At 31.4% G+C, this 13,000-nt stretch overlaps 1 protein-coding gene and 1 long non-coding RNA gene across 3 annotated transcripts in view; both read left to right on the top strand.

Moving 5' to 3' along the window:
- LOC139431590 (uncharacterized) overlaps positions 1 to 5,651 on the top strand; it is a 125,559-nt gene extending 119,908 nt beyond the window's left edge. Inside the window, exon 3 of the long non-coding RNA XR_011641682.1 lies at positions 4,689 to 5,651. This is a non-coding gene — a long non-coding RNA (uncharacterized lncRNA). The remainder of the gene's footprint in view (positions 1 to 4,688) is intronic.
- LOC111418381 (Zn finger homeodomain 1) overlaps positions 1 to 13,000 on the top strand; it is a 265,526-nt gene that overhangs the window by 149,183 nt on the left and 103,343 nt on the right. The window lies entirely within an intron of this gene.

The following is a 13,000-nucleotide window of genomic DNA, read 5'->3' as shown; positions in this document are numbered from 1 at the left end:
CGAGTGTTACCTATCATTACTAATAAAACAACGAAAATCATCAAATTTTCATATTTTCGTATATTTCTCGATATTGACGCATCTGAGAGCAAAAATGATACAGAGCAATATTGTTAACAATAAAACTTGCTACAACTTTTATTCCAAAAGTTTTTTTGTAACATACTCTAATTCCCGAGTGTTACCTATCATTTCTAATAAAACAACGAAATTTATCAAATATTCATATTTTCGTACATTTCTCGATATTGACGCATCTGAGAGCAAAAATGATACAGAGCAATATTGTTAACAATAAAATTTCCTACAACTTTTGTTCTAAAAGTTTTTTTGTATCATACTCCAATTCCCGAGTGTTACCTATCATTTCTAATAAAACAACGAAATTCATCAAATATTCATATTTTCGAACATTTCTCAATATTGACGCATCTGAGAGCAAAATGATGCAGAGCAATATTGTTAACAATAAAATTTGCTACAACTTTTGTACTAAAACTTTTTTTCTAAAACGTTTCAATTCCCGTGCTTTACCAATAAAATCCAAAACCACAATTTGATAGCAAAAATATAAAAGAACAACATTATTAAGAATAAAGTTAGCCACAACTTTTATTCTAAACTTTTTTATTCTAAAACATTCAATTTTACGGTTATTTTAGATTATTTTCGTGTTCATCTTAAAATTAAAACTTTAGAGTGCGAAAAACGGCGCCTCGAACTCGTAATGGAAAAGTAAAGTCGCAGAAGTCAAGTAAAACGCTGCAGATGGAAATAATGGAACGGGTCTTAACGATTCGCTTCACAAAATAAGAATAAATATGACTTCTTTTTTGTGTGCCTTTTTGTGCGAAGTTTACACCTTTACTTTACTATGTATTTTATCCTCAAGGGAATTATTCCCCCCGGTTTTCGCGCTTTCATCCCTCGCAAGGTGCTTATTAAATTTTAGCACTTAATAATCGCATTAAAAGGGACCTATCCATTGTCTACCCTGTATTTTTTCGCTTCCTTCGTGCCCGCCTTTTTTAATCTGAGCGCTTTTAGAGCTTTGCCGTGATTCACGGCCGGAGAAAGCGTAGACGAATCGCAGTGACGAGTGTTTTATATTGTTTTAATTTGGCTTAATCCCGGCCCCGGCCCATTCTTCGCCAGGATATTGTTTCGTAGTCCTTTTATATTCCAGCGGAGGCGCCGCCGGTGCCGTGGAGGTGGGGAGGGAGCTCTTTGTTGCGAGAAAAACATTTCATTCCCGCTTTTTTTTATTGTTTTCCCCGTTTTTTTTTATTTCTGTTGGTTTTGATACACCCTTTCTGTTCCAATTTGGTTATTTTTCTTTTTTTTTTGGCACCAATATTTTCCATAGATAATTTATCGTCATAGTTACACCACATTGAAGAGTAAAGCAAAAAGAAACGAGAATAATAAACACTCTCAAAATATTCACCGACTATGCTCAGTCAATTTGCATTTGATTTTATCCCTTGAGCGCTGAAAAAGGAGATGCGGCTGAAGAATTAGTTACAACTGAAATTTGCATAATGGAGCTATCATTACTACCAGCGTTGCCAACATTTTTAAAACTCCGATTATTATTTACGCATCTGCAAAAGTTTTTCTATAACATGCTTCGATTAAAACTAGTAAAAAATGCATCAAATTTTCGTATATTAGTAGTTTTCTCAATATTGACGCATCTAAGAGCAAAAGTGATAGAGGGCAATATTGTTACGAATAAAATTTTCTACAACTTTTGTTCTAAACGTTTTTTTGTAATACGCCCCGATTCCCGAATGTTACCTATCATTACTAGTAAAACAACGAAAATCATCAAATTTTCATATTTTCGTATATTTCTCGATATTGACGCATCTGAGAGCAAAAATGATACAGAGCAATATTGTTAACAATAAAATTTGCTACAACTTTTGTTCGAAAAGTTTTTTTGTATCATACTCCAATTCCCGAGTGTTACCTATCATTACTAATAAAACAACGAAAATCATCGAATTTTCATATTTTCGTATATTTCTCGATATTGACGCATCTGAGAGCAAAAATGATACAGAGCAATATTGTTAACAATAAAATTTGCTACAACTTTTGTTCGAAAAGTTTTTTTGTATCATACTCCAATTCCCGAGTGTTACCTATCATTACTAATAAAACAACGAAAATCATCAAATTTTCATATTTTCGTATATTTCTCGATATTGACGCATCTGAGAGCAAAAATGATACAGAGCAATATTGTTAACAATAAAATTTGCTACAACTTTTGTTCTAAAAGTTTTTTTGTATCATACTCCAATTCCCGAGTGTTACCTATCATTACTAATAAAACAACGAAAATCATCAAATTTTCATATTTTCGTATATTTCTCGATATTGACGCATCTGAGAGCAAAAATGATACAGAGCAATATTGTTAACAATAAAATTTGCTACAACTTTTGTTCTAAAAGTTTTTTTGTATCATACTCCAATTCCCGAGTGTTACCTATCATTACTAATAAAACAACGAAAATCATCAAATTTTCATATTTTCGTATATTTCTCGATATTGACGCATCTGAGAGCAAAAATGATACAGAGCAATATTGTTAACAATAAAATTTGCTACAACTTTTGTTCTAAAAGTTTTTTTGTATCATACTCCAATTCCCGAGTGTTACCTATCATTACTAATAAAACAACGAAAATCATCAAATTTTCATATTTTCGTATATTTCTCGATATTGACGCATCTGAGAGCAAAAATGATACAGAGCAATATTGTTAACAATAAAATTTGCTACAACTTTTGTTCTAAAAGTTTTTTTGTATCATACTCCAATTCCCGAGTGTTACCTATCATTACTAATAAAACAACGAAAATCATCAAATTTTCATATTTTCGTATATTTCTCGATATTGACGCATCTGAGAGCAAAAATGATACAGAGCAATATTGTTAACAATAAAATTTGCTACAACTTTTGTTCTAAAAGTTTTTTTGTATCATACTCCAATTCCCGAGTGTTACCTATCATTACTAATAAAACAACGAAAATCATCAAATTTTCATATTTTCGTATATTCCTCGATATTGACGCATCTGAGAGCAAAAATGATACAGAGCAATATTGTTAACAATAAAATTTGCTACAACTTTTGTTCTAAAAGTTTTTTTGTATCATACTCCAATTCCCGAGTGTTACCTATCATTACTAATAAAACAACGAAAATCATCAAATTTTCATATTTTCGTATATTTCTCGATATTGACGCATCTGAGAGCAAAAATGATACAGAGCAATATTGTTAACAATAAAATTTGCTACAACTTTTGTTCTAAAAGTTTTTTTGTATCATACTCCAATTCCCGAGTGTTACCTATCATTACTAATAAAACAACGAAAATCATCAAATTTTCATATTTTCGTATATTCCTCGATATTGACGCATCTGAGAGCAAAAATGATACAGAGCAATATTGTTAACAATAAAATTTGCTACAACTTTTGTTCTAAAAGTTTTTTTGTATCATACTCCAATTCCCGAGTGTTACCTATCATTACTAATAAAACAACGAAAATCATCAAATTTTCATATTGTCGTATATTTGTCGATATTGACGCATCTGAGAGCAAAAATGATACAGAGCAATATTGTTAACAATAAAATTTGCTACAACTTTTGTTCTAAAAGTTTTTTTGTATCATACTCCAATTCCCGAGTGTTACCTATCATTACTAATAAAACAACGAGAATCATCAAATTTTCATATTTTCGTATATTTCTCGATATTGATGCATCTGAGAGCAAAAATGATGCAGAGCAATATTGTTAACAATAAAATTTGCTACAACTTTTGTTCTAAAAGTTTTTTTGTATCATACTCCAATTCCCGAGTGTTACCTATCATTACTAATAAAACAACGAAAATCATCAAATTTTCATATTTTCGTATATTTCTCGATATTGACGCATCTGAGAGCAAAAATGATACAGAGCAATATTGTTAACAATAAAATTTGCTACAACTTTTGTTCTAAAAGTTTTTTTGTATCATACTCCAATTCCTGAGTGTTACCTATCATTACTAATAAAACAACGAAAATCATCAAATTTTCATATTTTCGTATATTTCTCGATATTGACGCATCTGAGAGCAAAAATGATACCGAGCAATATTGTTAACAATAAAATTTGCTACAACTTTTGTTCTAAAAGTTTTTTTGTATCATACTCCAATTCCCGAGTGTTACCTATCATTACTAATAAAACAACGAAAATCATCAAATTTTCATATTTTCGTATATTTCTCGATATTGACGCATCTGAGAGCAAAAATGATACAGAGCAATATTGTTAACAATAAAATTTGCTACAACTTTTGTTCTAAAAGTTTTTTTGTATCATACTCCAATTCCCGAGTGTTACCTATCATTACTAATAAAACAACGAAAATCATCAAATTTTCATATTTTCGTATATTTCTCGATATTGACGCATCTGAGAGCAAAAATGATACAGAGCAATATTGTTAACAATAAAATTTGCTACAACTTTTGTTCTAAACGTTTTTTTGTAATACGCCCCGATTCCCGAATGTTACCTATCATTACTAGTAAAACAACGAAATTCATCAAATTGTCATATTTTCGTATATTTCTTTGTAAAAAAATTCTTTTTTTTTGTTTCAGGTAAATATTCGAATCGAATCCAGCTGAATAAACATCGTCTCCTTCCACCCATTTTGAAATCGAACCCGAAGTCGTTCCCCCATTTAAAAACGAGTTAATGAGAGAGGCACTAAATGAAGATAAATGATTCGAGTATTGGATTAAGGAAGCCGTTCACGTAAGAAAACAGGGGGGGCGATCAACGATAATGCCGTTTGCGTTAACAGACATCTAGTTTAATTCTCGATTCGTTATTTTATTGAAAAAAATAAAAAAATGTAACGCAAAAAAGAACCTCTTCATAAATAATTTAGATTGGGCATCGGCTCCCTTAGGGAATGCTTTAATTAGTTTTCAGCCGCGACTGAAAAATCCCGTTCACGAAACTAATATAACTAAGTTTAATTAAAATTCTCGACATAAAAAATTACCGACGCGTTTCACCTCGAATATCAATTCATTCTTAATTGTAAACTTCGCTTACAAGTTTCTCTCAGCCTCTTTTAAGAATCATCTCCGCCTTTTAGATTTTAGTTTATGTTGTAAAGAAAAAGCGTATATGCGTTGTGACGAGGAAAGAAGGAGGTTGGAGATGGAGGAGGAGAGTAGCAGATGTCGCTTAATTACGACGGCTGACAGATAAGCGATTCTTTAATTGCCGACTGGCCGGTACAAAGCCGTCCCTTTGTTAATGGACCACTAACAAACCCGAGGAGGTTATCTTCTCGCTGGTAAAGCTAGTGCGGGACGTAAACAGGTCAAAGTCAATTAAATCCTTGTTAGTTGAAGTGGTTTCGGTTTTCTTCGGAGGTTTTTCGATTCGTAATTATCCATCAATTCGTTAATATTTTCTGACATTTCTTGTTTTGTTGCGATGTGTCACAGCTAAGATAAATATTTTTATAAAATTGAGATGTTATGACGATATGGCCCACCATACTCAACGTTCAAAATGACGAATATCTTTGGATACTTTTAAACACTTGGGGAAATATTAGATACATTTTGACAATTTTAGACACCCTTTGTGTACTAATGTGCACATTTTTGCATAAATTTAGATTACTTTTTTGACATTTTTGGACTGTTTCTAAACTTTTGAACACCTTTAGACACATTCCAACACTTTAGTAGGCACCTTCACATAATTTTAGACAGTTGCGGAAATTTCATATACATTTTGACAATTTTATGCACATTTTTTGCACACATTGACGCATCACTAATCACTTTAAGACGTTTTTTGGACTGGATACTTTTAAATATTTGGGAGAAATATTAGACACATTTTCGATTTTCGATCTTTTTAATTTATGGTCGTACTTCTTCTATAAAGAGCACATTTTAACCTTCAATTTAAGATATAAATCATTTCTTAATTCCCAAAAATACGCCTGATATGATTTTTTAAAATTGATATCGTCAAAATGATTTCTAACCTAACCTATATTTAGGACTTTTCTTTCAAACACTTTTTCTCCTAAAATCGATTATTAACATATAAGTTATGTTACATCATTTTAAAGAGCACATTTTAGCCTTCAATTTAAGATATAAATCATTTCTTAATTCCCAAAAATACGCCTGATATGATTTTTTAAAATTGATATCGTCAAAATGATTTCTAACCTAACCTATATTTAGGACTTTTCTTTCAAACACTTTTTCTCCTAAAATCGATTATTAACATATAAGTTATGTTACATCATTTTAAAGAGCACATTTTAGCCTTCAATTTAAGATATAAATCATTTCTTAATTCCCAAAAATACGCCTGATATGATTTTTTAAAATTGATATCGTCAAAATGATTTCTAACCTAACCTATATTTAGGACTTTTCTTTCAAACACTTTTTCTCCTAAAATCGATTATTAACATATAGGTTATGTTACATCGTTTTAAAGAGCACATTTTAACCTTTCATTTAAGATATAAATCATTTCTTAATTCCCAAAACTACAGCTGATAGAATTTTTTAAAATTGATATCATCAAAATAATTTCTAACTTAACCTAGATTTACAACTTTTCTTTCAAACACTTTTTCTCCTAAAATCGATTATTAACATATAGGTTATGTTACATCATTTTAAAGAGCACATTTTAGCCTTCAATTTAAGATATAAATTATTTCTTAATTCCCAAAAATACGCCTGATATGATTTTTTAAAATTGATATCGTCAAAATGATTTCTAACTTAACCTATATTTAGGACTTTTCTTTCAAACACTTTTTCTCCTAAAATCGGTTATTAACATATAGGTTATGTTACATCATTTTAAAGAGCATATTTTAACCTTCAATTTAAGATATAAATCATTTCTCAATTCCCAAAAATACACCTGATATGGTTCTTTGAAATTGATATCGTCAAAGTGATTTCTAACTTAACCTATATTTGAAACTTTTCTTTCAACCAGTTTTTCTCCTAAAATCGATTATTAACATATAGGTTATGTTACATCGTTTTAAAGAGCACATTTTAACCTTTAATTTAAGATATAAATCATTTCTTAATTCCCAAAACTACAGCTGATAGAATTTTTTAAAATTGATATTATCAAAATGATTTCTAACTTAACCTAGATTTACAACATTTCTTTCAAACACTTTTTCTCCTAAAATCGATTATTAACATATAGGTTATGTTACATCATTTTAAAGAGCACATTTTAGCCTTCAATTTAAGATATAAATCATTTCTTAATTCCCAAAAATACGCCTGATATGATTTTTTAAAATTGATATCGTCAAAATGATTTCTAACCTAACCTATATTTAGAACTTTTCTTTCAAACACTTTTTCTCCAAAAATCGATTATTAACATATAGGTTATGTTACATCATTTTAAAGAGCACATTTTAGCCTTCAATTTAAGATATAAATCATTTCTTAATTCCCAAAAATACGCCTGATATGATTTTTTAAAATTGATATCGTCAAAATGATTTCTAACCTAACCTATATTTAGAACTTTTCTTTCAAACACTTTTTCTCCTAAAATCGATTATTAACATATAGGTTATGTTACATCGTTTTAAAGAGCACATTTTAGCCTTTCATTTAAGATATAAATCATTTCTTAATTCCCAAAAATACGCCTGATATGATTTTTTAAAATTGATATCGTCAAAATGATTTCTAACCTAACCTATATTTAGAACTTTTCTTTCAAACACTTTTTCTCCTAAAATCGATTATTAACATATAGGTTATGTTACATCGTTTTAAAGAGCACATTTTAGCCTTTCATTTAAGATATAAATCATTTCTTAATTCCCAAAAATACGCCTGATATGATTTTTTTAAATTGATATCGTCAAAATGATTTCTAACCTAACCTATATTTAGAACTTTTCTTTCAAACACTTTTTCTCCTAAAATCGATTATTAACATATAGGTTATGTTACATTATTTTAAAAAGCACATTTTAACCTTCAATTTAAGATATAAATCATTTCTTAATTCCCAAAAATACGCCTGATATGATTTTTTAAAATTGATATCGTCAAAATGATTTCTAACCTAACCTATATTTAGAACTTTTCTTTCAAACACTTTTTCTCCTAAAATCGATTATTAACATATAGGTTATGTTACATCGTTTTAAAAAGCATATTTTAACCTTCAATTTAAGATATAAATCATTTCTTAATTCTCAAAAGTACACCTGATATGGTTTTTTGAAATTGATATCGTCAAAATGATTTCTAACCTAACCTATATTTAGAACTTTCCTTTCAAACACTTTTCTCTTAAAATCGATTATTAACATATAGGTTATGTTACATCGTTTTAAAAAGCACATTTTAATCTTCAATTTAAGATATAAATCATTTCTCAATTCCTAAAAATACACCTGATATGGTTCTTTGAAATTGATATCGTCAAAATGATTTCTAACTTAACCTATATTTAAAACTTTTCTTTCAACCAGTTTTTCTCCTAAAATCGATTATTAACATATAGGTTATGTTACATCGTTTTAAAGAGCATATTTTAACCTTCACTTAAGAGATAAATCATTTCTTAATTCCCAAAAGTACACCTAATAAGATTTTTTTTAAATAATATCTTAAAAATGATTTTGAACTTAACCTATATTAAGTCAAAAGATATTTTTCGATTTTTAACTCCTCGAGATTTGCTTTCGGTCTTTTAATTTATCGTCGTACTTCTTCTGGAAGCAGCTAATGTAGTTTTATAGTGTGGTAGTAGTTTCTTTACTAATTAATGTTTTAGGAATAATATGAACGTGATCTTCTGCACACACAGATAACACTGGTGAATATGAATCAGCTGACTTAATAGAACTGGAAGATACTAAACTAAGAAGTTTTTCAAAAAATTCTTGAAGATTAATGTTGTATTGGTAATAAAGAAAGGTACAAGAAATGTTGTTAAAAAAAAATAAATCGATTTGAAAAGTTAATGTTCCGTCTTGAAAGAAATCATTTGTAAAACGACGTCCGTACCGTATAGATGGCGTCACGACGATGGCGGACATTTTCCAGTTGAGAGCGTTAATTGAAAGAGAGGAGTGCCATAAGAAGAGAAGGGAAGCGGCGAAGAGAAGGAAGAGAAGGCCATTGCCATCGTAGCCGCCTTGCGGGTTACCTATGGAACTAATTTTTCGCGCAATCAAGTGCAGCGCCGACTCTAATCCCCGTTTAATGACGGTTCCTGAGCGACGTACGGAAATTTAGTGCCCCGTTTTCTCGGTTTTTCCCATTCCACTCACCCCCGGGATTCGAATTTCCACCACGGCCAACGTTGCCCACCAAGATATATTTCTCAACGTTCCGGCCATAATGACATTCTGTAATTGCCACTAATTACCCAAGAAGATCCACCTCGGAGTATAAAAGATCCAAGTTTTTCCCCAAGAAAAGGGGTAAGCCAGATGGTGGAAATCTCCCGGATTTTTGCTCAAGATAAATATTGAGCGGCCAATATTATTGTTTAATTACTACAATGAAAATAAGTTGCCTAATTAAATTTGGAGAAAGAGCAAAAGTTTCGCGAGAGCTCTCTCCATCCGGTAATTAAGGAAGTATTTATTTATGCTTTTGCAAGAAGTGGAGAAGAAGTTCAGAACGTGAGAAATTCGGCTCGACCGAAATCTGTTACGCCGTGAACGTTCTCGGTAAAAGGGCATTGTGCAGAAAGCTCATATTAATGCCACAATGCAAACAGATGCGGGCCAACTCCAGCAACCTCCACTTAGAAGTGTGTATACGTGTTTGCGCTTCGTATTGTTTTAATGGAATCAACGCAACAATGCGCTTCTTAATGTCTGTTATGGAAGCAGAGAGATGTTATAAGTCTAAAAATTAATAACAAGAATATTTTGGTTGACTCAAAAAGGAATCGTTTTGTAAAAGACAAACTCGAGAGTCTCCGTCGGTGCGGAAACAAAATCTAATTTCGAAGACGTCACGTCGCGGGCATTACGGAAGTATTACGTTTCAATTTGCAAGTAGGCGTGGGTCGCTGTCTGGAGCAAAAGCTCTCCTCCAGCAAAAAATGTCATTTTCCGACCGCACCCGGACTCCTCGTCCGGTTCGGTCGCGAATCCAAAGTTATTAATCCGAACTAAGCGGCCGTGTCAGGGCCAAACCCCGGCGTCGTTAGGCGTCGCGACGAATACTGATGAGGAGGTCTTCTGATTGATGCCCGCAGAAATTGGCTGTAAGAAAATTAATAAATAAGTAAACGTTTCGATGATGTCACCGTCGCGATCACCGTAAATCATCTCGAGAGAGTGTTTGGTTAAAATTAGAGAATCTAAGTGACTAATGCTCTGTAGCGACACATTTGATCAAGTCGCCCGAAGGTCTTCTTGCATAACCAAGATTTTTCTATTTCAAGCACAAAGAGAACTATTTCGGTTTTTATATTTCCGAAGCATCCTCGTCCTCTTTGTCTCCAAAAAATTTAAGAACTAAGATGAGAGAACTGAGTGAAAATCTTTACGGGTACGTTCAATTAAAATAGTCACGTGATGACTCGGCCAATCGCATCGCGAGTTACCTGCCTCGGTCGATAACAGGAGGAGCCGCCGCGGCGAGGATCCAATGCGCACCTGCCGCGATCAGGTGCTAGCCTCACAGCGCATGAAAGAAAATCCAACGGTAGCAACCAATCAGCTACAAGCTACCTGAAAGCTCACCTGAGACAGGTGGACCATCCTCCAATAAGATGAAAGGTTCCCACACTTTTCCAAAACACACCTTAGTTAGGCAGGTGTCTAAAATCTAAAATCTACCATCTAAACTAATCATTGCATAAACAAGTTGGCACAATCAAGTCACGACCTACTTGATGACGTTCCGCTGCAGTATGGTGATTACTTTAGAACGTAGCCACAAAGAACCCCCGAGGTGTAATGGCGACCTATTTAGGGCAGCTTTTTGTTGAAGCAAATTGGGCTAGATTACAGGGTATCGATCGGCACGTCCTAGATTTTACCTCAAGAGGCGTCTTTATGACGTAAGTATGGGTAATGAAAGCTGAAAAAGTCTTCTGTCCGGCCGTTCTGGTAGGTTAACAACTGGATCCGCTGCAGCAACGTATCAGACGGCGTAACGAAGGATGAGTTCACCTCCATCCATCCGTGAATGTCGCGGTCAACGTCCTCTCGCACGGGATTTCATTAATTTAACACTCCTGTCCGAAGGAATTCGGTCGGAGAAAAGCTCGCTTTTGGCTCAATACTGTATCTAAAAGTTACAGCCCCAAGGATTTACTTCGATTTATATTTATATACATAATAAATAATTTTTCAAAGTCTTCAAACTTTTCTCCCCTTGGGAGTCAAGAAATGATCTATACCTTAAATTGACGGCTAAAATATGTTGTTTAAAACGATGTAACATAACCTATATGTTAATAATCGATTTTAGGAGAAAAAGTGTTTGAAAGAAATGTTCTAAATATAGGTTAGGTTAGAAATCATTTTGACAATATCAATTTAAAAAAATCATATCAGGCGTATTTTTGGGAATTAAGAAATGATTTATATCTTAAATTGAAGGCTAAAATGTGCTCTTTAAAATGATGTAACATAACTTATATGTTAATAATCGATTTTAGGAGAAAAAGTGTTTGAAAGAAAAGTTGTAAATCTAGGTTAAGTTAGAAATCATTTTGATAATATCAATTTTAAAAAATTCTATCAGCTGTAGTTTTGGGAATTAAGAAATGATTTATATCTTAAATTAAAGGTTAAAATGTGCTCTTTAAAATGATATAACATAACCTATATGTTAATAATCGATTTTAGGAGAAAAAGTGTTTGAAAGAAAAGTTCTAAATATAGGTTAGGTTAGAAATCATTTTGACGATATCAATTTTAAAAAATCATATCAGGCGTATTTTTGGGAATTAAGAAATGATTTATATCTTAAATTGAAGGCTAAAATGTGCTCTTTAAAACGATGTAACATAACCTATATGTTAATAATCGATTTTAGGAGAAAAAGTATTTAAAAGAAAAGTTCTAAATATAGGTTAGGTTGTAAATCATTTTGACGATATCAATTTTAAAAAATCATATCAGGCGTATTTTTGGGAATTAAGAAATGATTTATATCTTAAATTGAAGGTTAAAATGTGCTCTTTAAAATGATGTAACATAACCTATATGTTAATAATCGATTTTAGGAGAAAAAGTGTTTGAAAGAAAAGTTCTAAATATAGGTTAGGTTAGAAATCATTTTGACGATATCAATTTTAAAAAATCATATCAGGCGTATTTTTGGGAATTAAGAAATGATTTATATCTTAAATTGAAGGTTAAAATGTGCTCTTTAAAACGATGTAACATAACCTATATGTTAATAATCGATTTTAGGAGAAAAAGTGTTTGAAAGAAAAGTTCTAAATATAGGTTAGGTTAGAAATCATTTTGACGATATCAATTTAAAAAAATCATATCAGGCGTATTTTTGGGAATTAAGAAATGATTTATATCTTAAATTGAAGGTTAAAATGTGCTCTTTAAAACGATGTAACATAACCTATATGTTAATAATCGATTTTAAGAGAAAAGTGTTAGAAAGGAAAGTTCTAAATATAGGTTAGGTTAGAAATCATTTTGACGATATCAATTTCAAAAAATCATATCAGGCGTATTTTTGGGAATTAAGAAATGATTTATATCTTAAATTAAAGGTTAAGATGTGGTCTTTAAAACGATGTAACATAACCTATATCTTAATAATCGATTTTAGGAGAAAATATGTTTGAAAGTAAATCATTTTTTCTCCCAAAATCAATTATTAACATACAAGTTATGTTATATTGTTTTAAGGAGCACATTTTAATC

Source organism: Onthophagus taurus, chromosome 10 (genome assembly GCF_036711975.1).
Source record: "Onthophagus taurus isolate NC chromosome 10, IU_Otau_3.0, whole genome shotgun sequence".
Classification (NCBI taxonomy): Eukaryota; Metazoa; Arthropoda; class Insecta; order Coleoptera; family Scarabaeidae; genus Onthophagus; species Onthophagus taurus.
This window is presented reverse-complemented; position numbering and strand designations above follow the sequence as displayed.